We start from the raw sequence: 24,136 nt of genomic DNA, 5'->3' as shown, positions 1-24,136 counted from the left end.
AATCATCACCGTACCTTTTTCCTTCCCTTTCCGGTCTGCAATTATGAATCTTCTCCACACTTGACTACGTACCAGCGGTCATGTCTGCCGCCCGTGTTGGAGCGACCATCATCTTTTGGCTTTAAAAAAAACAAACGATATATTTATAAATAAAAAAATAATTTATGAATGAAATTGTCATGTGTGTTTATAGCGATCTAAGAACTAAAATTGAAAAAAACTAAATTTAAAATTAAAAAATTAAATTTTAGTCTACCAGTATAAGTAAAAGCTAAGATATAGATGCATATCTGGTCGGCTGATCCTCCTCCTGGTGGACACGCCAAGTTGACACAAGTTACACATCGATGCTCCTGTCGGCTGGCCCGGCTCTACATGTCTTATGTTTTTGTTCATCACTCAGGTCGGCTGAATGAGAGGTGACAGCCTTCCTTCGTCTTAAAATAAATAACTCATTGATATAAATTTAGATGATTTTGTTTAGATTTGTAAGCAAAAAATGATTTTTTTTTATTTTATGGGACGAAGGAACCACAGCTTCCAGGCAACCCAATCTGAGCAGCTGAGATGGCTTCATGGCGAGACTACTGTGGTCACTGGTTGGGACCCAGGAAGGCACGATAATTGTCCACTGCAACCCGACAACTCAGCCATGCCATGGAGGGGAGATTATTTGATAACCCATCGCTGGTCCATATATGGACATCAGGCAACGATTTGCAGATCATCTATAAGCATTTTGACACTGTTATCATCATCCAGAACAGACCTAAAACTGCTTCCAGTCAGGGACCATGATAACGTGGTCGAATCACAGAATGCACATGCGAGAGCCAACACACACAGAGGTGATCGATCAGCTTTATCTAAGAGTGCTACAGAGGCTGCAGCATATGTACAATATGTTAAACGGCGAGCCCTTTGTGATTTACAGGCCTCATTGCAACGTTGAGGTACATTTGAGGAGGTTCGTCTCCTGAATAGTATCAGCGATGATCAATGCCTCTTAACATAAATAAATATATTACCGATTGCATTTGCTCAAGCGCAAGAAAAAAAAGTAGGCTCAGGTGACAAATCTTCTTAAAGAATCTATTTAAACTTGGATTAGCTGTCAAGATTCCTCTGGTCAGCTCTCTCATGACCATCCTTATCCTTCTCAGTTTCAGAAAGAGAGATGGGGAGGGTTCATTCCATCATCAATTGGCAATGTCCTCTTGGAGCCCTCAAGAGCTAAACCCAGAACAATGTTATCTTTTAAGACAAAGCCTCGCTTCTTAATTTCTTTGAATTAGCCACACACAGATCCATCCCCTTCTAGTTGATGCAACATGATCCACATATTTTTTGACCATGGAGAAGATGGCGATGGCGCTGTCACCTGATCGTTCTTGCTATTCTTCACGCGATCCTGCTTCTCCGAGTTGCTTAAACTAGCATTATCAGGTGAAGTTAACTTAGCATCTGCAGAAGAGGCTGTCTTGACTTTATGTGGGGTTTACACTTGTCATCGCTGATCCTTGCAGAGGTATCAATCAAATGTGGATGGCCACGTACACGACTATAGACTCCCAAAGGAATGCTGTCGGTGTCTGCATATATTGCCATAAGATTTCTGAACTGTTCGAATCTGGGTAGAAAACCTTTGCTCTATGATTACCAACTATTCTAAGAAGGACCAATATAACAGCATCCTGTTGTAATATTGAACAACAGACACAATCAATTGTTTTGCAGCACCACAGAACAGTGCCATCAATTGTTTTAGAATATGCGTAAACATCCTACTGGAATATTGCATGCAAAAAACACCTTCCTAAATAAAATTTCATTTACAAAGAAATGATAACTCTTGTAGGGCTTTCCATAAAGGTGGAAGGAAAAATCTCAGTAAAGAAAGATGTATCAGGTCGACAGCGAGTAAATAAGAGGTTCATTTGCCCATTGTAGTAATCATCAATGACATGTATGGAGTTCATGCCTCGTATGTCTATCTATAATTCCAGGCTGAAGGATCAAACATTAAGATATGAAGAATTGAAGATATGCCATTTAATCCAATTAGTGTGGCCACACTCTTTATACCATTTCATTTATTGTTGTCAGATGGCAACCATGCAAACAGAACGACAATTGAGACTATGCTCCATTACATTGGTAACTGTCAGTTCTGACAAAGTCACACTAAAGTGTCAAATAATCAATAATAATTCCTATAAAACTGGTCCTACCTAGCTTACACAGTTATATTAAAAATATAGCTATCTAGCACACGATTGGACACCACATGGTAGTAGCTACATTTTGGGATAGTAGTATTCTCGACAGAGCATATAATTTCAGCACAGAACAAAAATGTGTTTGTATAAGCCGGTATGTAGATACTACATACAGACACATTACCTGGACGTTGAGGTATTCCTCAAAATGAGATGTCTTCACAAAATATGATATGTAAATCTACAGGAAAACACAACAAAATTATATGAAGTTAGACGATTAGGAGCTCAGGATCAGAGACAAATTGGTATAAGGGCATGAAACTTAAAAGGAAAATCAATAGGTACAAAAACATGTTTTTTGTGCCGAAATTTTAGTGCTGTAAAATGGTTCCTTCTACATTCTAGATTGCTTTCAAAAGTAAATAGTTGTTGAAAAGAATTTGGAGAGATTTCAAACAAAACAAAAACCAGCCCATTATCACAGGGCATTGGTTAGCTCTTAGTGAGGTTGACTAAAAATGGCTCTGGTTCACCAAGCTACATGCAAGGGTGGCTCAAACTGCCTTTTAGGGCAAGCTGAAGTCTATGCTTCACATTTGGGCAAAAAGAAATATTGATGATTTAAACTCAAGTTTATTCAACCTGTATCTTACTTGTACATGTGTATATTCAAGTGTAGTCAAAACATACCTCTCTACACATTTGCATTGTTATTGAGTCAAGCTCCAACTGATCTTCAAGCTCAAACCACAAACAGGCTAGCTAGCTAGCTTGAGCATTAATGTACTGGACTCGAGCCAAACCTACCTGGATCCCTTGAGTTCAATCCATTGATATCCCTAGTTCCTACTAGTTGGCAGCTGTCCCAAAGATTACTATTATCATCTTATGGCATACCAGCTACTGGCGGGAAACAAGAATCAAGTTCAACACCACATAAAGGTAGTGTGCGGCAATTTCGAACAGATTAGACCGCCTTAGTCAGGAAATGCCAACAAGAAATTGCAGAGTAAACCATATAAAAAGCGGCCTAGGGATAGGCAGATCATGAATATTCTAGCTAACCAAAACATGCCATACTGACCATTGGTAAGGAATAACGCCACACAAGTATTCAGATCAAAAGAGGGAATTATTCAATGTAAGAAATTGGAATTTACCGTAAGAGCTTGGACTTTTGGATCAATTTTCTCAAAAACTACTCTCCTATGCAGGCTCTGTTGTTTAATGTGTGGATTGTTTGCCAATAGTTTTCTCATGTCCGCAACGATTACTTACAATGAAACACAGAAAGAAAGGATAAGAAGGTTTGAATACTCTGGGAAAAAAGGGTTTTCAGACATATAAATGTGAATCAATGATTTAATGTTGTGCTGCCACCAATTTTTGCAGCATCCATGTGGCTCGGAGCAAGGTAGGTCCTTAATATACCAATGGGTCCTCGTAGTGTTGTTTCTCAAAATAGAAACTGTGAACTTATGGTCGGGAATGTATATAGCTTCTCTGTCATCACCTCTAAGATTGTTGTAGACAACCAGCCGACATGCTGAAAATATAAAATAGTTTATGCAAGTATCAGGTTAAATTGATGATTCAACAAAATCATATCAGGGATAACATACATACAAATAAAATTCCAAATTATGGTGAAAAAAATGCCATGCTAAATGTTGCTTATGATGTAGCCCATAGGATGGAGCAAACCAAATAGCATAAAGCATTTGTGGCAGTTAAACAATGAAAATGTAACCAAAGCATGCAAAATACTAGCCTCAACAGTACCAGATACTTCAACACCATCTACCTTTGTATTAATCCGTGCATTCACTTTGAACGAACGTGTAAGCATTGGTCATAACACTTAAGAGGAAGTTTGTAAAAATCTGCAAAAGATTTATGATACCTTTTAGTGCTATAACAGAAAAATAATCCTATAAACAGAGGGTTTTGTACTAATACCTCATGACCAGCAAGACTAAGCAATACTGCCCCTAAACCTCTGGTAGTAATTCACTTCTGGGTATTGAAATCCAGCAACTCCATGAAGAAAGATATAGCAGCAAACCAAATACCAATGTAAAGAGCTTTCAGTGTGAAGTCAAATCCCATCTGTATGAAGAAACTTGTATTAGTGATGCAAGAACATGAAAAGAATGGAGAATAAGTACAAGGAGAATAAAAAATTTGGAATAAATAGAATAAATATTAATTTTCAGTGCTGGTTCTTCTGTCTAATATTAACTAACAAAACCAGTTTATGTATCTAACAAAAAATGATGTAACAAGAAGAAATTTTAGATCAACCTAAAGTTAAAACATTTTGTAACCATCAAACATCTGAAATAAACTGGAGAAAATCATGCCCCAGCAAGCTCACATTCTTTTTTTTTTTGGTCAATCCCTATGAAATCTGAAGCATGTCTTGTAGCCAGAATGAAAATATATTTTTACAGCAGAACACAACAGTATACATCTCATCTATATAGAGAAGTGCTGGAATGTCCAGAGCAAGCAAGAACAGATAAAAGGATTCTGTAGTCTCCCTATTGTCCTGAACAGGCCTTATTACAGAAGTAGACGCAGATATAAAATTCAGCAGAATGAACCAAGATAATCACCTTTTTTAACTGAATCATGCATTTCTATGATATAAGAAATATAGTCTTACATTTCTTGAATCATTGGGATTGTGTATGTCCACTAGAGACTTCTGTAAATGCTGAGAAAAAATCTAAATACAAATGAAACCAACTGAACAACATAAAACAAGGAAGTATCAGCAAAAAATGTAACAAAGTTGAAAGTCTATTTTATATCCCTAAACTATCACAGTCAGATACTCCAAGCCCAAAGCTGATTAAAGGCCATTTCGGGAGGGAGACGGAGAGTAGGAAAGGTGAGAAAAGTTGGCATGGCTGTTAGCTCACCTGTAGACATCAATGATGTGCCAGTCGACTAGCCGAATAGTCCAAATCAGCAAAAAAGCTCTAAACTAGTCCTAGGGGGGAGTGTCTGGTTTTGATAGATGAGGGAAATGTTTTTTATGGTTTTGGAATTGAGGTATGAAACATAGACTAAGAAGAGTTAGGCATGGCAGTAGGATAACACATGGCTAGTTATATTTCCAAGTACAAATGCACCAGATGTAAGTAAAGCCCATGACATAAAACTATTTCCTCAGATATATACAAACCATAGTCAATTTGTCAAACAAATATGATACCATCAAGTCATCAATAATTGTACCCATTTCATGACGTAACTTGCATAATCCTGATATCTAGTTTCTAGTCATTAGCAAAATCTAAAATTTTCCCCTTTCACATGAGGTTGAGAATGCCAATAGCCTGAGTTTCAGCTCCAGGAAGTGCTTTGTTTTTACTGTATCAGTAAGCAAACATGATGACCTGAAATAACTAGGTATGTTGAACTACCCAAAAGTAACTTGCATAATTAGAACAATAAGCTATAACTCGAAAGGGTCGATCAATTTTTATTCATTGAAAATGTATAGTGTGCACCTCGTCAGAAATATAGGCAATGGTCAGGACAGTTGACAATGATCTCAGAAAAGTTACAAGGCATGTTTTAACAGCCTGGCTTGCTGCTGAATGCAATATAACTGGATCCAAAGCCCTGCAGAATGTTGCAGAACAAAGACAAATAACAAAAGAAACTAAGAACCAGATGGCGCTTAGAGGATGCAATATCAATAAGATAGGATTGTCATTTCCCCAATTATACTCTGCTATGGCTACTATACCTGCAGATAAGTGTTGCTCCTGTCCGATGTCCATAGAAGTAATGGTTGAAGGTACAAGGTAGAAATTAAATATGTGGGGCTTTTTTTCCCAGTTGCCACAATGTTGTGAGGTACATTTTAAAAGGTTATGATATTTTTAGCAAGTCAAAATATAAAAAGAAAAACTAAGGTCATGCATGTAACAGAACAATACATCAAAACGGTTTCTAATGACCCTCAATAAAGGCAAGAACCCCCAATACCCCATAGAGCAAAGAAAAGTATTCCAATTGCAGGAACCACAAGTGCGGTAGCAGAATTTGCAAGTAAAGTGTCGCATGACTTGTCAAGAAAAAAAATGGAGTTGGTAAAAAAAACCCAAGCAAATTCTATAAAAGTTTTAATTTAAACTGATAGGCATAATCTGCAAATAGACATCTTAAACTAACAGTTAATATTTATTAAGAAAAATGTCTCACTATATTGTTCAATCCTATCCCAAAGCATCTAAGCTAACATAGCCGCACCACCGCAGATAGATTATATTTTATGTTTACAGTTTTACGCTACAAGGTACTAATTGTGTTGAATGGTTTCAAGAGCCAAAGTTCAAAGGGTGTTCCTTTAGCAAGGTAATCCATAATCTTACTATTTTCCTCTTCTATAGTCCCATTTATTTTAGATTTTAAAAAACATAAATATGTATGTACTAGCCGTATCGACGTTTTGATGATTTTAAGAATTCCCGTATCGTTATATCCGTATCACCGTGCATGTATCGTGTATCCATGCAACACAGATAGTCAATGCTGCTGATGTGCTCTTGAACAAAGGGATTTCCTGCAAAGAAACTGGCAAGGCAAGAAATCCAACATCCAAGGCTCTATATTCAGAAGACACATATAGCATGGGCCTGTAGTTCCTTTTCCATATGTTATGGCCCTAGCAATCATGCCCCTAGGAAAAAATCAAACCAGTTTCTCTAAGGTCTATAATTCAAACAAATGTTAAAATAAAAGGAGTCGAATAACCTACTATGACTTGATAACATGGTAAAATGACAAATACAAGCTGTAACAGATGAAAGCAAAAGGAAAAAAGAAACACAGTAAAAGTATACACTGTTTGGCATAATATCTTTCGATATTTGATTGTGTATAATACAAGTATAAATACAGGTTCTGCTCTATATAGTGATGAAGGAAATGTCTGTTCCCTTACAGGCACAACAATCCTCAGCAAGACATGCATAATACAGATTCCTCACCTCAGTATATCGACAAATGATGAACGCGTACAAATTATCAGATATTCCCTCGTCCCAAAATATAAACTATTTTTGGATCTTGATGCGGTCTACAAGATGTTACTTTGACCAATAATATTCAGATAAATAAGTTATTTTAAATAAAAAGTTACATCACAATAGTTTGTTTAATGATAAGTCTAGTAAAATCATTCTTATTTAATCGATCTTTTTTATTTTTTGTTATTAATAGTCCAAAGTTTAAAATGTTTGACTTAGCAGTTAGCATTATTCTAAAAGTAGCTATATTTTGGGATAGAGGGAGTAATCATAAGTTTACTTAATTCTCATTTCGCAATCTATTGACAAAGGCATCTTCTCATAATATGACTAGAATGCTGTTGTGACCTTGCATCACGAACATAAAAATGCAACTGTAGAAAAGTTAGTCGCATGTACACACAAGAAGTTTAAGTAGAAGATGCTCGAAATGCCTCGATTCTATTCATATCATTAACCTCTGTTTTATAGTATAGGGCTACAGACTTTTATAGCCCCGGAGGACCCCTTGTATAAGTACCTAAATACCCGTGGGTAGTTACTAATAGAGCTGCAGGGTACAAGGCTAAAATATTTAGCTTCTTGGGGACCACCCTGCCAGCTGTCTTCCGTACTCGAGTGCACTTGGGTGCTGGTCTACAGTCATCTTGACGAGAATATTCCTTGGAGTTGTGATGATCAAGCCTTCGTACTTCGTCTTGGACCAGATTGCCGAGGGGGTGCTAGTTGTATCTAAGTGTCTTTCTCGAATACCAAGGCATCTTGGTCGAACATGTCGCGGAGGCATGATACTCGAATACCAACAAAGTGCCGAGGCTTGCTTCGGGCGAATAGGATGGGAAGGAGGGGCCCTGTCGACACTGAAAATGACAATCAACAGTCACACACGTAGGCCTAGGAATCAATCTTAGACCACTCCAGTGCACTCCAGTGCAGAACCTAATTCTTAGAAATACTAGGCATGCCAGTCAGTTTGATCCTGTAACTGACAATATATAGCATAGAAAATAGTTAACCCTGAAATCGCTATCGGACGGATAGCCGATACCGTCCCAGGACCCTAGCCGATAGACTATACGATCGGCTTTACAGGAATTTCAGGATAATCATAAATGTGCCTAATCGGCTAGGTCAAAGGCAGGATAAATACTAAATAGACCAACTAGCTAATTAATCTTAAAAGATTGGACTCACCCGAGACGGTCTTAACATTAATCTGACGATCGGACCATGTCAGTACTTATAGCACGTAAAGTTGACAAACTATACGAGACTAAGTACGGAATTAAACATATACTAGAATGCTATACTAATTACCAGCATAAAACAATAATAATTAATGGCATGCATTCCCATACCAGATTTAGAAGATCGAACCTAATCAAGACAGTACAGATCTAGGCATAATTACACACAAGATCAATTAATTATTATAACATGTGAATAATAAGCTAACATACCAACGTAATATGTCCACCAAGTTACTAAACCGAGCCGATCGGACAAACTTCTATGAGTATACCATACCAAGTATACATAGATCAGACCTAACCGATACAGTATGCAATCTAGTACGATATAATCATAGAAATATGAAGATCGACGAGCTTAATGAGCCAATCAACAGATTACTTAGGGTAATGCTGCCTAAAACTCCAGCGATAAGCCCTTACGAGCCTTCGATCCAATCTAGTAACGTGAACCCGACAAGCCAAATTGATCGGACTGAACCGAGACAGAATCAGGCTAACTAGAAACCACGTTTACCAAATTGAACAGAAGAACTCATGAGGACTTGATCGAGAACTAATACTACTTCAAGCTAAAACAGATTAAAGCAATAATAGAACTCAGCCCGCCGATTAACTAGGCAGGAGATCGGACTTAACCGAGACAGTCCTTTTCTTGTTGATCGACGAGTTTTGACGAGCAGGAACTCACATTGCGAAGCTGACAAACCCCGCGCCGAGAGCTCAAGCAAGTCGAAGGTTTGAGACGATGCGCCAAGTTAGATTGATCTGGAGATATTTTACAAGTACCCCGGGCACTTATATTTATAGCCCTGGGTATTAACTAACCTAACCGGATAATAATCCGTTACTATCTACCCTGCCAGGTTCGGACTCTAACTAAATATAAAAATCCTAGCCAAACTCTAAGATAGAGTCTAATTAATTTACACGGACTCACAACTAACACCGAATCTATCTCTAAGCCTTGGGCCCAATCGGACTCCAATTCCCGTCCGATTCAGACTCTATCGGCTGCAACCACTCTGCATCTAGTCTCTCGCCTCCAACCGATTCCCCCTTTCTTGCCCGACTCGGTCTTTAGCTGTGTTTCAATTCATAACGACGATTTGCCAAAATCTGGCGTTAACACATGCCCCCAATTTTGGAATAATTCATTGTTCCGAAATTTCCTCTCTTGTAACCGATTTCCGCCATCGGCTCTTACTGTCGCAATGGTACAGTGTAACGACTCCCCTGTTTTGGCGCACTGTGCTAACGGTCACTTCCCGGTTGCTTGCGTTATAAGCTTTCACCCTTTCTGGACTTAGCCATTTCTCACTACTGCGTTCCTCTCCTTCCTCGAGCTCTTGCAATCCATACCCCTGCCTTCACCACATCCATTCCATTCCCCGAGCCCATACTTCCCGCGCGAGGTCGCCAGATACCTCGTTGTCGCACCGCGGAGAAGCGTTGATCAACCCCGTTGAATCAAGCCTCCACCCCAGCAGCAATGGTGTCACGTCCAGAAATTCCTCACACGAATTTCTGAACTTAATTGTGTATTAAATCCCTGTCCAGGACCAGCCAGGGTACACAAAAAGACAATGTTGATTACATAACCATCGTTCTTAGAAACAACTGAAAATTACACTTATTCTAGCGGAAATGCAGCGGAAAAAAAGGTAGACTAGCTCCAGCGGGTACGGCTCCAGTCCACAGGCAAAGCTCGCCCGTAACCGTGGGCACGGCTATTCGAATAGTTTATACTCTGATCAGAGGTGTACTACTGTACCCACAAGACACGACTCCACTACACTTGAACGTACGCCGACATACCACCATGGTATACCGGAAAGGAGACCGTGATAGGACCCGTCACATAACCCTCCCTATTTAATCGTACCACACTTCAGGTTTCATCCCCTCCTTTACACCAAGTCGGGTAGTCCCCTCTTGTGCCTTGGCAGATCCGGAAGCAGCAGAGGCTTTCGTTACACCACGGTTGCCCATCCATACTCCATCACGGACCGAGCAAGGCAGCGACAGCGGACTGGCGCGATGACGATGACCAGGCGACGAGCGCGGACATGGACGGGCGCAGGCAGCGGCGGTTAGACGACGGCGTCGCGAAGGCGACGACGACAGCAGCGGGCGGCGGCGAGGACGTGCTCCGCACGCGTCCGGCGACGGCGTGCGGCTCGATGGCGGTCGGCCGGGAAGGGAGAGAGAGAGGGGAGGAGGAAGGAGGCTCTCACCGGCAGCGGCGACCGTGCGGACGAGTCGGCGAGATCGAGGCGGAGGTGGTGATGCGGGTAGGAGCGGAAGATCGGCGGTGGCGGCGGAGATCGGTTGGCGACGGCGAGGAGGCCGGACGTGGCGGCGACCGGGTGGCGAAGGGATGCGCGGCGCTGGGGAGGCTCCCTGGCGGCGACGAAGGCGGCAGCAAGTCGGCAACAGCGAGGTGGAGGCGGTGACGCAGCTGGACGACGACGACCGGCGGCTGGCGGCGAGATCAACCGGCGGCAGCGAACGACGACAGCGCGGCGGTTACTCGGGCGGAGGCGGAAAGTGGGCGACGGCGCGCAGCGGATCGGGATTTATAGGGTGGCGGCGCCGGCTATGGCGTGGCGGAGGTTGGAGACCGAGTCGGGCGCGACGCGGTCCCGGCGGCAGCGGCGGCGGCGGTTGCGGCGGCGGCGCAGAGTCGGACTCGGCGCGGCGTGGCGCGGGCGCGGGCGCTGGCACTAGCGGGGAGGCGGTCACTGACAGGTGGGCCCCACCTGTCAGTGGCGCGAGGGAGGAGGGAGGCGGCGCGGACTCGCGGGCGAGCGCGGCGCGGCGAACTGGGCCGGGGCAGCGGCCCAAGCGGAGGCGCGCGCGGGGCGGGGGAGCGGCCGGTCGGCTGGGCCGGCCGAGGGGGAGTGGGCCGGCTCGGCTGGGCCGGCCCGGGGAGGAAGAAAAAGAAAAAGGAAAAAGAAAAAGGGAGGGAGGAAAATTGGACTTTGGCCCAATTTGAGAAGGAAGGGAAAAAGAAAGGAAAAAGGAGGGAAAAAGGAAAACCCCACTTTTGCCGAGTTTTAACTTAATTTGTTTGGCCGAATTTTATACTTCTGCAATTTGAATTTAAATCCAGTTAGTCGATTTGCGAACCTCGATTAAATTAAATTAATTCCTTTTAGAGGGATTCTTCCTGAGTTAATTAAGTCAATTGTTATTTACGGATATTTCTTTTTACGATTTTAGGCTTAGGACGAAACTCCGGGAGTGACAAACCTACCCCCCTTAAACGGAATCTCAACCCTGAGATTCGGAGGCGCTGGCGAAGAGGTGCGGATGGGCGGCCTTAAGCTCATCTTCCCTTTCCCGTGTCGCTTCTTCTTCTGAGTGGTGACTCCACTGAACTCTGCAGAATTTGATCACACGGTTCCGAGAATTCCTTTCACTGGTTTCTAGAATCCGTGCTGGTATCTCCACATACGTTAGATCTTCCTGTAGATCGATGTGCTCGGAGTTGGTCTGTTCTTCAGGCACACGTAGGCACTTCTTGAGCTGCGACACATGGAACACGTCATGGATTCCGGCCATGTTAGCAGGGAGCTCTAACTGATACGCAACTTCTCCCCTGCGTTCCACTATTCGGAATGGTCCCACAAAACGTGGTGCCAACTTTCCTTTGGTCTGAAACCGTTGTACTCCTCGCAAAGGTGTGACGCGGAGGTACACATAGTCTCCTGCTTCGAAGGCTAAGTCCCTTCGACGATTGTCTGCATAACTCTTCTGTCTGGTTTGGGCTATTTTCAACCCTTCACGGATTATTCTGACTTTTTCCTCCGCCTGACTCAAAGCTTCAGTCCCAAAAACCTGACGTTCTCCTGTTTGATCCCAGAAGAAGGGTGTACGACACTTCCGCCCATACAATGCTTCAAAAGGTGCCATCTGCAAACTGGCTTGATAACTGTTGTTGTACGAGAACTCTGCATACAGTAGATTCTTATCCCAAGTTCCACCAAAGTCGAGAGCGCAAGCTCTGAGCATGTCTTCAAGAATCTGATTCACTCTTTCCGTCTGACCATCTGTCTGTGGATGATAAGCCGTACTGAAATTCAGTCGGGTTCCCAATTCTTCCTGCAGCTTCTGCCAAAACTTTGAAGTAAACTGACTTCCTCGGTCAGAAACGATCTTCTTCGGTACTCCATGTAGACACATGATCCTAGCCAAGTAAATCTCAGCTAATCTTTTCCCCGAGTAGGTAGTGTGAACTGGTATGAAATGAGCGACCTTTGTCAATCGATCAACAATTACCCAAATCGAGTCATGACCGGCAGCGGTCCTTGGTAAACCAGTGATGAAATCCATCCCGATTTCTTCCCATTTCCATTCTGGAATCTGGAGAGGTTGCAACAGTCTTGCTGGCCTTTGGTGTTCTGCTTTGACTCGTTGACAAACATAACACAAGGCGACATATTCTGCAATTTCTCTCTTCATACTAACCCACCAAAACTTTTCTTTGAGGTCCTGATACATCTTGGTACTCCCGGGGTGAATAGAGTACTGGGTTTGATGAGCTTCTTGGAGTATCAACTCCTTTACCTCCTTGTTATCTGGTACGCACAACCTGTTTCCCATCCAGATTGTCCCATGTTCATCTTCTGAAAAATCCCGAGCTTTACCGACTCGCATATTTTTCTTTAGCTCGGTTATCTCCGGATCATTTGCTTGGGATTGGCGAACTTGATCCACCAAAGTGGGTTGCGCTTCTAGGGCTGCCACAAAACCTTCTTCAACTAAACCCAAATTTAGTCGTTCAAACTCCTGTTGTAACTGCTCACAAACTTCCGTTGATACCGTAGCATTGCAGTAATTCTTCCGGCTCAAAGCATCTGCAACTACATTTGCTTTGCCTGGGTGGTAATGGATACTTAAATCATAATCCTTGATCAATTCCAACCATCTTCGCTGGCGGAGGTTCAAATCCGGTTGTGTAAAGATATACTTTAAACTCTTATGATCCGTATACACTTCACACTTGTTACCAATTAAGTAGTGTCGCCAAATTTTTAGGGCATGCACTACAGCTGCTAGTTCCATATCATGAGTCGGGTAGTTACCCTCATGTGGTCTCAACTAACGAGAGGCGTAAGCAACCACCTTTCCTTCTTGCATTAGCACACATCCAAGTCCTGATCTGGATGCATCACAGTAAACCTGGAAGTCTTTCATTTGATCTGGCAAAACCAACACGGGTGCCGAAACCAACCTTTGCTTGAGCTCTTCAAAACTCTTATCGCACTCTTTTGACCATTTGAACTTCTCTTCCTTTTTCAACAACTATGTCATTGGCTTGGCTATCTTTGAAAAATTTTTAATGAACCGGCGGTAATAGCCCGCAAGTCCTAAGAAACTCCTGATTTGGGAAACCGTCTTAGGCGGAGTCCACTTTATTACTGACTCCACATTACTAGGGTCCACTGCTACACCTTGCACATTGATCACATGGCCAAGGAACTTCACTTCACGCAGCCAGAAATCACACCTGTTGAACTTAGCATACAACTGGTGTTCTCTTAGCTTCTCTAGCACAATCCGCAAATGTTGCTCGTGCTCTTCTTCTGACTTGGAGTAGATAAGAATGTCATCAATGAAGACAACCACAAACTTATCCCGGTATTCCATGAACACCTTATTCATGAGATTCATGAAGAATGCCGGGGCATTAGTAAGTCCAAACGACATTACTGTACATTCATACAAGCCATAGCGAGTAGTGAATGCCGTCTTGGGAGTATCTTCTTCCCGAATTCTCAACTGGTGATACCCTGATCTCAAATCGATCTTGGAGAAAACTTTGGCTCCCTTCAACTGATCAAATAGATCATCAATCCTTGGCAGAGGGTACTTATTCTTGATGGTAACATCGTTCAAAGCACGATAGTCCACACACATTCTCTTAGTTTTGTCCTTCTTCTCAACAAAAATAACCGGGGCACCCCAAGGCGAGGTACTCGGTCGGATGTAACCTTTCTGAAGCTGTTCATCCACTTGCTTCTTCACTTCTGCCATCTCGTTAGCGGCCATCCTGTAGGATCTCTTATAGATCGGTGCAGTCCCTGATACCAAATTGATACGGAACTCGATCTCTCTTTTTGGCGGCATTGTTGTGGGATCATCTGGAAACACCTCCGGATACTCACAAACCACTGGTATGTCTTCCAACTTCTTCGGATCTTTGACTGTTTCCGAGGGTTGCTCTTCGGCTTCCATCTGATTCAAACAAGTCCTGACTGTTACTAACTCCGGCGACTGATATGTCACTACTTCACCACCTTCACTGGTCAAGGTGACCGTACGCTTGGCACAATCAATCACTCCTTGATGCTTGGCACAATCAATGACATCTAGGTCTTTAGATTCGAGAAGGATGAGATTGGCTAGAAAGGATGTCCCTTGGATTTCTATGGGCACATTAGGGCTATAAAGGTCCGAAAACATACTATGCCCTAGAGTACTAACCCGCATCGGGTTTCTTAACTTTTCCCTTCTTAACCCAAGCAATCCCACAAACTTTCTTGAAATAAAATAGTGTGTAGCACCAGAATCAAAAAGTACTGTAGCAGGTACGGAGTTGACAGGAAACGTACCCAGTATTACTTCTGGCGCAGCCTGTGCTTCTTCGGCGGTGACATGATTCACACGAGCCTGCATGAACCTCTGCCCGCTGCGCTTCGGCTTCGGGCACTTGTCGGCAAAGTGACCTGGGTCGCCACAGTTGTAGCACACTCCAGGCTTTGCACTTGCATCCTTCCTGGCTGGAGGAGGTTGAGCTGTTGGTGGAGGAGCGTTCTGTTGCCGGGGAGCTGGTGCAGGGAGAGCACGTTGAGGTGGAACACGCTGGGACGAGCCACCACTATAGAAGTTGTTGGGATTGTAGGGACGATGTTGGCGGACAATAAAGGTCGATTGCCCGTGCTGCTGATTCGGAGGGTGGGGGCTGGTGTGGAACCGGGGCTTCTGAGGAGGCGGCTGGTTAGACCTGAACTGCGAGGCCTTCCTCTTCCTATCCATCTGGAGGTGCTGGTCCTCCTGACGGATGGCCTTGTCCACTAGTCTTTCAAAGTCAGCATAGTCACCCGAAAGCAACTGCTTCTTCAACTCATCATCCAAACCTCCGAGGAATTTTTCTTGTCTTTTGGCATCAGTGCGAACATCCTCGGGGGCATATCGCGCTAGGCGATTAAACTCATGAAGATACTTTGTCACCGTCTTGGTACCTTGCTGCAAAGCGCGGAACTCACGCTTCTTCTGTGTGACTATCCCATCAGGGATATGGGCCTTGCGGAAGTTAAGACAGAACTCCGCCCAAGTTACTTCCGTGGTAGCAGTGCGGGTAACCAGGAAATTATCCCACCAAGCAGAGGCGGGACCCATCAGTTGGTGCGCGATGAAAGAGACTTTCTCTTGGTCGGTGCACTGCAGTAGATTGAGCTTCTTCTCGATAGCATGGAGCCAATCACTTGCCTCCATGGGGTTGGTAGTGCTTGAGAAGGTCGGGGGACGGACACGGAGAAACTCTGGCAACTTGGACTGAACTGGGGGTGGTCCATGCTGTTGCTGGTTGTTCTGATTCTGGTTTAAGAGCTGCTGTAGCACTTGTTGGTGTTGGTGTTGCTGCTGCTGCATCTGCTGCATCATCCAAGCAAGCATCTGTGTGTGGCTAGCAAGAATCTGAGCAAGCGACGGGTTCTCTGGTGGAGGCGGTGGGGGCGGTCCTCCGGTGTTGGACTGGTCGGTGTCGCGGTTGCCGTGGCGGGTGTTCACCATCTGCAGGAGTGGGAGGAACAGAAAGAGAAAGAAGAAAAAGAAACGGCTAAGCAAACAGGGGCTTTATTTAATTAGTGAACTGTAATTGTCTTGCTTAAGAAACACACTTAAAACCACACAACTCCTGGTGGTACAACCATAACCCCACTACTGCTATGGTTCACCACTAGCCCCAAGCGAAGCAAACCTAACACCAAAACTAGCACACAATGACTAAAAACGAAGCTAAAGGCGACGTCTAGGGCACGGAAGGAGAGCGACGATCGACGACCGGGGACGGATCTTCTTCCTCGTCTTTAGAGCGGCTCCTAGAGTTGCTGAGGAGGCCATCTTCATCTTCACCAGAAGCGGACTCGCTGCTGCTAGAGACTGCGACGATCCTGTTGCGGTTCCTTGCCGCGTTGAAAGGGGAGACACCTTCCTCGGGCACTGGGGTCGGAGAGGTTGGCACCATCTGCATCAGTGGTCTTGGTTCATCCGGGGCACCGGGGTAAGATTGAACTCTTGGCGGCCCACGGGTTCGCTTCCTTGCCGTAGTGCGAAGCCTTGCACCACCGGGCTCTGGGAGTCCTTTGAGCCTGGCGTTCTCCTTCTTCAATCGGTCGATCTCATCTTGCAGGCGGACGATCTGAGTGAGCTTGGCGTCGTTCAAGGCCTTGGACGCTTCGTGGAGATCGTGATGCATCTGGTCGAGGCCCTGCAGCACCGTGCACATCCTACCGAAGGTAGGGTCTTGCTCACTCCGGGCAGACCGAAACCTACTGACCATGGAATTGGGTCCACGACCAGGGTGATACCGGAAAGCCGAATGCCGAAACGTCAGGTCATGCCTGGCCCTGAGCGTTGTCATCAGACTGTAAGCGGCTTCCTGGCAGGCGTGCTCATGCGAGCCTCCGGCTCCTTCTGCTTCCAAGTTAGGGAGGAAACCGGGGATTCCGTGTAGCTCCAATCTGACTCGGTGGGGAAACTCGCCTTCAAGAGGGTGGATCGTGGTGTACTCCGGCTCATAGGGGAATCCTGCCGTGAACGAGACTCTTGCCAACTCTACCACGAATCCAGCCATTCCGTTTCCACGATGATATAAGGGGTGGTCAGCCATCTAAAGAACACAAGGATTTGGAATCAATAGATGCAAAATTTTATTTCAAGATAAATAAATCATAAAAGAAATAAAGTAAATAAAGTTTTACCCCTAAATCGATTTACTCACGCTTTTCAACCAAAGGGGTTTTGTCTTTTCAAATGACTCACGCTTTTGAAAAGCACTAACCCATTTTCAAAGCAACTCTAACTTTCACAAACTATGCACAAACATGAAAAGCATAGGGCTCTTAGGGTTTCCATTGGGCAGATCCTACGGTCAAAGGAGGCTTTGATACCAACTTGTCACGTCCAGAAATTTCTCACACGAATTTCTGAACTTAATTGTGTATTAAATCCCTGTCCAGCACCAGCCAGGGTACACAAAAAGACAATGTTGATTACATAACCATCGTTCTTAGAAACAACCACTACTCAACGTTACACCACGTTGCAGTAGTCCCGAGTGAAAAACCAATTACTCAAGTTATTAAAGGTTCACTAATCACAGTGAGGCTGGGAGCTCGCCCGTAACCGTGGATACGGCTATTCGAATAGTTTATACTCTGATCAGAGGTGTACTACTGTACCCACAAGACACGACTCCACTACACTTGAACGTGCGCTGACATACCACCATGGTATACCGGAAAGGAGACCGTGATAAGACCCGTCACATAACCCTCCCTATTTAATCGTACCACACTTCAGGTTTCACCCCCTCCTTTACACCAAGTCGGGTAGTCCCCTCTTGTGCCTTGGCAGATCCGGAAGCAGCAGAGGCTTTCGTTACACCACGATTGCTCGTCCATACTCCATCACGCCTACCCTTGCCACGGTACGTCAAACAGTTCGAAGTCAATTAAGCCAATTTATATATTTTAGAGGGATTCTTCCTAAGTTAATTAAGCCAATTGTTATTTACGGATTTCTTTTTACGATTTTAGGCTTAGGACGAAACTCCGGGTGTGACAAATGGCATCCACAAGTTCATCGCCGGACACCCCATTTGAGATCCCCGAGGTAAGTTTTCGCCCTGGCCTCATTTTCGCCTTCCGCCATTGAATACCCTGTTTTCTGAATCTAGGGTTTACTGTTAGCAAATTTTCCCCATATCATGCCATTAATCGGCATGCCAGTTGATTTCTCTTTCTGCACTGTTTTCTTTCCCAGCAACTTAAAAACCAGATCACGATTCCTAGCCCAAACTATAGGTTTTACTTTCTCGGACCAATGGGAAATCCCGATCCCACAAAAATCATCTATTCTGAAGCCAATCGGATCCCTTCAAGAATGTCCAATTGAACACCTCCGATTGGACATAGCTGTTTAGATCTTTCCCCACCCCCTTGACCGGCTGGAGAAACTAGTACAACCGGATGTTCAAAAGTTATGGTACCCAATGGGAAGAACTGGACATCGGCCACTGTATAGGCCTTAGCCTCTCCGAGATGGAGAAGGATGAGCCACTTCTGGCAACTACTTCCTATTTCTGGTCTGATGCCCTAAATGCTTTTGTATTCGGCCATGGAATGGAATTCTCACCCCACCCTTATGGACATAGTGATGCTGACAGGTTTAAACATTATGGCCCCATAAACCCATTAAACCTGTGTTGACGCTGAAAATAATAATCAACGGTCACACATGTAGGCCTAAGAATCAATCTTAGACCATTCCAGTGCAGGACCTAATTCTTAGAAATACTGGGCGTGCCAGTCAGTTTGATCCTGTAACTGACAAAATATAACATGGAAAACAGTTAACCTGAAATCGCTATCGGCCAGGTAGCCGATACCGTCCCAGGACCCTAGCAGACAGACTAGACGATGGCTTTACAGGAATTTTATGATAAAAGCTATAAATATGCCCAATTGGCTGAATTAGAAGCAGGATAAACACTAAACAGGCCATCCAACCGATTAATCTCAGAAGATCGGACCTAACCGAGACAGTCTTGAGATTAATCAGCTGAGCAGACCACTTCAGTACTTTTCGTACATAAAGCAATCAGCCGATACGAGACTAAACATGGAATTAAGTGTAAACCGGAATGCTATGCTAATTATTTAACATAAAACAATAATAACCAACTACATGAATACTCATGCCAGACCTAGAAGATCGAACCTAATTGAGACAATACAGAACTAGGCATAATCATACATGATATCAGCTAAAAATTATAATATGTAAATAACCAGACGGCAAACCAGCGTAATTCACCGACCGATTCATCAGGCTCGACCGATCAGACAGGCTTCTATAGACAGATCATACGAAACATACATAGATCAGACCTAACCGAGACAGTATGCAATCTAGCACGATATAACAACAGAAACATGAAGATCCACGAGACTAACAAGCCAACCAGCGGATTACTTAAGATGGCTAATGCTGGCTAGAACTCCAGCGATAAGCCCCCCGCAAGCCATCAATCTAATCTGATGACATGAACTCGGTAAACCAGATTGATCGGACTAAACTGAGACAGAATCAGGTCCACCAAAATCATGCTAACGGATCAAATGGAAGGACTTGTGAGGCCTTGATCGAGAACTACTACTACCTCAAGCTAAACAGATTAAAGCAATAATAGAACTCAACCCGCCGATCAACCAGACAGGAGATCGAACTTAACCGAGACAGTCCTGTTCTAGTTGATTGACGAGTTTTGACGAACTTAGAACTTACATTGCTGTTGACACTAAAAATAGCAATCAACGGTCACACACGTAGGCCTAGGAATCAATCTTAGACCATTCCAGTGCAAGACCTAATTCTTAGAAATATTGGGCATGCCAGTCAGTTTGATCCTGTAACTGACAAGATATAACATGGAAAACAATTAACCCTAAAATCAGACAAGATATAACTGCCAGTAAGATAAAGACTGAATCAGACGACTGAATCAGACAACCAGCAGGTTAATCTTAAAAGATCAGACTTAACTGAGACAGTCTTAAGATTAACCGGCCGATCGGACCGCTTCAATATTTATCGCACATGAAATTATCAGCCGACACAGGACTAAACATGTAATCATACACGAACTGGAATGCTACACTAATTACTGGCATAGAACAATAAACACCAATAACATACGTGCCCAATCCAGACCTAGGAGATCGAACTTAATCGAGACAGTACAGATCTCATAGCCACGCATGTCATCAGATAAATATTATAGCATGCAAATAACGAGAGAGCAAAGCAGCGTAATCCACTAACTAGCTTGTTAATCTCAGCCGATCAGACATATTTCTATGGACAGATTGCACCAAACATACATAGATCAGACCTAACCGAGACAGTATGCAGTCTAATACGATATGACCACAAGAATATGAAGATCTATGAGGCTAACAAATCAATCAATAGATTACTCGAGATAATGTCAGCTAGAACTCCAGCAATAAGCCCTCGTAAGCCCCCAGTCCAATCTGATAACACAAACCCAGCAAACCTAATTGATCGGACCGAACCGAGACAGAATTAGGTCAACCGGACTCGTGCGAACAAATTGAATAGAAAAACTTACGATGACTTGATCGAGAACTACCACTACCTCAAGCTAAAACAGATTAAAGTAATAGTAGAACTCAGCCCGCCGATCAACTAGGCAGGGATCGGACTCAACCGAGACAGTCCCTTTCTAGTTGATCGACGGGTTTTGACAGGCGAGAACTTACATTGCGAAGCTGACAAACCCCGCGCCAAAAGCTCAAGCAAGTCGAAGATTTGAGGCGATGCGCCAAGTTAGATTGATATGGAGATCTTTTACAAGAACCCCGGGCACTTATATTTATAGACTCGGGAAATAACTAACATAATCGGATAAGAATCCGCTATTAACTAACTTTACATTGTCTGGAGTCTATTTAAATAACAGAATCCTAAACATACTTTGAGATAAATCCTAATTAATTTACACGGACTCACAGTTAAACACCGAACCTATCTCCAAGCTTCGAGCCCAATCGGACTCCCATCCTTGTCCGATTTGGACTCCATCGGCTGCAATCCCTTTGCGTCCAGCTTCCTGTCCTCAGCCGATTCGAGCCTTCTTATCCGATTCGGTCTTTAACCGTGTTTCATTCAATAACGACTATTTGCCAAAATCCGGCGTTAACAATTGCAAAGCTGACAAACCTCGCACCGAAAGCTCAAGCAAGTCGAAGATTTGAGGCGATGCGCCAAATTAGATTGATCTGGAGATGATTTACAAAGACCCCGGGCACTCATATTTATAGCCCCGGGAAATAACTAACCTATCCGGATAAAAATTCATTACTAACTAACTTTACATTGTCCAGACTCTAATTAAATACCAAAATCCTAAACGAACTTCGAAATAAAACCTAATTAAACTACACGGACTTACGATTAAATACCGAACCTCGGACTTATGATTAAATACCGAACCTATATCCAAGCTCTAGGCCAATCGGACTCTTATCCCTATCCGATTCAGACTCTATCGGCTGCAATCGCACCGCATCCAGTTCCCTGCCTCCAGCCGATTCGAGCCTTCTTATCCGATTCGGTCCTCAACCGTGTTTCAATCCATAATGACTATTTGCCAAACTCTGGCGTTAACAACCTAAGAGAAACCTATCAGCATCGGCTGCAGACCAAAAACGTGGGAGGTTGGTCAGGGTATATTGCCTCACATTTCAAAGACTCTGGGACAGTCGATCACGGAGAGCACAGCGCTTTCCTCAACCTCTGGCTGGAGAGATTTGTATTATGCGGACAAACTTTAGGTCCCACAACCAACTTGGAGAACATAGCAGAACGCTTGGCCGATGGAAATCCCATGCCTCTAGGCTAGTATCTGCTTGGAGCGGTCTACCACATGCTGCACTCAAGTATCTTCAAAGCTTTCTGTCAGCCAACCAGTTGGCCATATAGCCGGACCATGGTGGTTCTTCCAGCTGTGGTTGCGACTATACCTCTCCAAGGTCGTAGAGCTATCAGCCTTCAACTAGCATAGCTTCCCTTCCTTATCATACCTAGAGTCGGAGCCAGCCGTAACCCGGAGGTGCATGTCATACGGAGAGGTGGCGTCATCCTTCCTGGGTCACCGGATGTCAGCTGTCCAACTAGCACACATCTTCAAGCTCTGCTACTTAGGACCTGAGCCCAATGCACAGACCTGGTTTGCTTACCCGGATTCTCGAGAATACGAAGCCCCAAGCACACTCAGGCTGGAAGAAGTATTGACAGATAAGTGCTCGTCGGAGAACCTTGCTTTTGCCCTCACCCCATGTCTGTTGCCAGTGAGTTTTCATGCTGGACGATCGACCAGTCCGTCTTACGAGTTCTACCACCCAGCACTCGGATGCGGTCAGTTACCGGTCGATTTGTTCTTTCTTGGCAAGATCGAAATGAGGGGCCACGTGACTTCAGCCTTGGAATTTCACATAATTAGCAAGATAGCCGAAGTTATCCCATTTGGATGATAACATCCTTTTCCTTTGGAAACACGGTGTTGGACCTCTACATCGACTGGTGGGAAGAGTTACATCAGCATCTTTTCTCGGCGGCGGTAGGCTTGGCAATCCGATCAACTCCGATTATGAGTACTCCGACTCCGAGGTAAGTATTAAACCTACCAATTTACTATTTGGGCGTCTCTAGTTATCATGTGACATTAACCCTTTTGCTTTGCAGCCCACTCTCGCAGTTCCCGCTGTTAGCCGGAGCGGCAAGCCGATCGAGTACTCAACATTGATGCTGCCAGCTCTGGGCCATGGTGCTCCTTCTCCGAGCGAGTTTGTCAAGAAATTCTCGGGACCACTGTGTTCATTGAGAAGACCCAAGCGTAGCAAGAAATGCGAACGGGCCCCAAATTTCCTATGTATTTTTAGTACATCAAGTTTCCTATCTCTTAATTTATTAAAGGGGCAATTGTGTTCTTGCCCCTACTTTGAGTTGCAATTGTGATTTTTTTACCTCAAAAAAAATTGTGATTTTAGCCATGTTTTTTAGCGTTTGTGCTGTTGCCCACGCTTTTTTAATCGAAGTTTCGGTTTGCCCCTGATCTATTAACGATGTTAGTTCGTGATGAAAAGACATGTACACCCAGTGTGAACTTGGTTTTCATCAATGAATGGGCAAACTATAATCAGCAATGAAAAGAGACCAAGCGGGGATTAATTCATCCATTGTTCATCGTAGGAATTCCAGAAGTGATAACAATAGTAAGAATGTACACATTCAGGCATGCAACTAGCCGGCGACGAGCAAATTAATCATAGGTCGACCACTTACGGTTACGGAACGGTGAGGTCCCGGCGAGCCTCCCGCCCAGCTCGCCATACGCGTGGGCGTGGCAGCGCTGCGCTCGAACTTGTGGGCCGCCCAGCACCTGGGAGAAGTAGAACTTGCCGCGGTAGGTGCAGCTGGAGAAGCCCCACCAGCTCCTTCTTGTGCAGCCGCCCGATTGCCGCCGCCTGCGCATCGCCATTAGGCCGCTCGTGCGCCGCCGCCCGCGCATCGGCTCTGGGCCGCGCCCATGGGGGAACGCGCCGAGCGGCAGAAGTGGGACGACGAGCTGGGGGCTGACCCGATGAACGCGGCGCGGGACGTGGGCACTGCACGCCGCCGCCGAGCCAGTCGCTCGCGCGCGCGCGCGCGCGGTGGAGGACGGCGACGCCGCACGCCGCCGCTCGGGATGTGAGAGGGGATGGACCATTTGCCATCAGCCAAAATGCCAGATAGTGCTAGA

At 44.5% G+C, this 24,136-nt stretch overlaps 1 pseudogene; it reads right to left on the bottom strand.

Moving 5' to 3' along the window:
* Positions 1-768: 768 nt before the first annotated feature.
* LOC107303774 lies at positions 769-24,136 on the bottom strand (annotated as a pseudogene).

This window comes from Oryza brachyantha, chromosome 3, assembly GCF_000231095.2.
Source record: "Oryza brachyantha chromosome 3, ObraRS2, whole genome shotgun sequence".
NCBI classification, from domain to species: Eukaryota; Viridiplantae; Streptophyta; class Magnoliopsida; order Poales; family Poaceae; genus Oryza; species Oryza brachyantha.
This window is presented reverse-complemented; position numbering and strand designations above follow the sequence as displayed.